A 3,304-nucleotide genomic window follows, 5' to 3' on the forward strand; every position below is an offset into this window, starting at 1 on the left:
CGGTATTACATATAACGTTGTATGGTATTACGATGTAACGTTATGTGGCATTACGTTGTAACGTATAACGATATATAGTATTACGATATAACGTATAACGTTATATGGTATTGCGATATCACGTATAACGTCATGTTGTATTGCGTTGCAACGTATAACGTCATGTAGCATTACGTTATAACGTATAACGTTATGTAGCTTAACGTTATAACGTATATCGTTATATAGCATTACGTTATAACGTGTAACGTTATGTAGCACTACGATATAACGTATATCGTTATGTAGTATTACGTTGTAACGTATAACGTTTTGTAGCATTACGTTATTACGCATATCGTTATGTAGCATTACGTTGTAACGTATAACGTCATGTAGTATTACGTTGTAACGTATAACGCTATGTAGCATTACGGTATAGCGTATAACGTTATGTAGTATTACGATATAACGTATAACGTTATGTAGCATTACGTTATAACGTATAACGTTATGTAGCAATACGTTATAGCGTATATCGTTATATAGCATTACGTTATAACGTATATCGTTATGTAGTATTACGTCGAAACGTATAACCTCATGTAGTATTACGTTATAACGTATAACGTTATGTAGCATTATGTTATAACGTATAACGTTCTATAGTATTACGTTATAACATATATCGTTATGTAGTATTACGTTGTAACGTATAACGTCATGTAGTATTACGTTATAATGTATAACGTTATGTAGCATTACGTTATAACGTATAACGTTATGTGGTATTACGCTATAACGTATAACGTTATATGGTATTACGACATAACGTTATGTAGCATTACGTTATAACGTATAACGATGTATAGTATTACGATATAACGTATAACGTTATAAGGTATTACGTTATAACGTATAACGTTCTGTGGTATTACGTTATAACGTATAACGTTATGTAGCATTACGTTATAACGTATAACGTTATGTAGCAATACGTTATAGCGTATATCGTTATATAGCATTACGTTATAACGTATATCGTTATGCAGCATTACGATATAACGTATAACGTTATGTAGTATTACGTTATAACGTATAACGTTATGTAGCATTACGTTATAACGTATATCGTTATGTAGCGTTACGTTACAACGTGTAACGTTATAACGTATAACGATATATAGTATTACGATATAACGTTTAACGTTATAAGGTATTACGTTATATCGTATAACGTTCTGTGGTATTACGTTATAACGTATAACGTTATGTAGCATTACGTTATAACGTATTTCGTTATGCAGCATTACGATATAACGTATAACGTTTTTTGTATTACGTTATAACGTAAATCGTTATGCAGCATTACGATATAACGTATAACGTTTTGTAGCATTATGTTATAACGTATAACGTTATGTGGTATTACGTTATAACGTATAACGTTATATGGTATTACGATATAACGTATAACGTTACATAGCATTACGCTACAACATGTAAAGATATATAGTGTTACGATATAACGTATAACGTTATATGGCATTACGTTACAACGTATAACGTCATGTAGCATTACGTTATAACGTATAACGTTATGTAGCATTATGTTATAACGTATAACGTTCTATGGTTTTACGTTATAACGTATAACATTACGTAGCATTACGTAATAACGTATATCGTTATGTAGCATTACGTTACAACGTATTACGTTATGTGGTATTACGATATAACGTATAACGTTATATGGTATTACGACATAACGTTATGTAGCATTACGTGATAACGTATAACGATATATAGTATTTCGATATAACCTTTAACGTTATATGGTATTACGATATAACGTATAACGTTATATAGCATTACGTTACAACATGTAAAGATATATAGTGTTACGGTATAACGTATAACGTTATATGGCATTACGTTACAACGTATAACGTCATCTAGCATTACCTTATAACGTATAACGTTATGTAGCATTATGTTATAACGTATAACGTTCTGTGGTATTACGTTATAACGTATAACGTTATGTAGCATTACGTTATAACGTATTTCGTTATTCAGCATTACGATATAACGTATAACGTTTTTTGTATTACGTTATAACGTATATCGTTATGCAGCATTACGATATAACGTATAACGTTTTGTAGCATTATATTATAACGTATAACGTTCTATGGTATTACGTTATAACGTATAACGTTATGTAGCATTGCGTTACAACGTTTATCGTTATGCAGCATTACGATATAACGTATAACGTTTTGTAGTATTACGTTAGAACGTATAACGTTATGTAGCATTACGTTATGACGTATATCGTTATGTAGCATTACGGTGTAACGTGTAACGTTATGTGGTAGTACGGTATTACATATAACGTTATATGGTATTAAGATGTAACGTTATGTAGCAATACGTTGTAACGTATAACGATATATAGTATTACGATATAACGTTTAACGTTATAAGGTATTAAGTTATAACGTATAACGTTATATGGTATTGCGATATAACGTATAACGTTATGTAGCATTACGTTATAACGTATAACGATATATAGTATTACGATATAACGTTTAACGTTATAAGGTATTACGTTATAACGTATAACGCTTTATGGTATTACGTTATAACGTATAACGTTATGTAGCATTACGTTATAACCTATATCGTTATGCAGCATTACGATATAACGTATAACGTTTTGTGGTATTACGTTAGAACGTATAACGTCATGTGGCATTATGTTATAACGTATAACGTTATATGGTATTACAATATAACGTATAACGTTATGTAGCATTATTTTATAACGTACAACGTTATATGGTATTACGCTATAACGTATAACGTTAAGTAGCATTACGTTATAACGTATATCGTTATGTAGCATTATGTTATAAAGTATAAAGTTCTATGGTATTACGTTATAACGTATAACGTTATGTAGCATTACGTTATAACATATATCGTTATGTAGCATTACGGTATAACGTGTAACGTTATGTGGTATTACGGTATTACGTATAATGTTATATGGTATTACGATGTAACGTTATGTAGCATTACGTCATAACGTATATCGTTATGCAGCATTACGATCTCACGTATAACGTTTTGTAGTATTACGTTAGGACGTATAACGTTATGTAGCATTATGTTATAACGTATAACGTTATATGGTATTACGATATAACGTATAACGTCATGTAGTATTACGTTATAATGTGTAACGTTATGTAGCATTACGTTATAACGTATAACGTTATATGGTATTACGATATAACGTATAACGTTATGTGCT

Source organism: Bombus pyrosoma, linkage group LG8 (assembly GCF_014825855.1).
Source record: "Bombus pyrosoma isolate SC7728 linkage group LG8, ASM1482585v1, whole genome shotgun sequence".
Taxonomy (NCBI): Eukaryota; Metazoa; Arthropoda; class Insecta; order Hymenoptera; family Apidae; genus Bombus; species Bombus pyrosoma.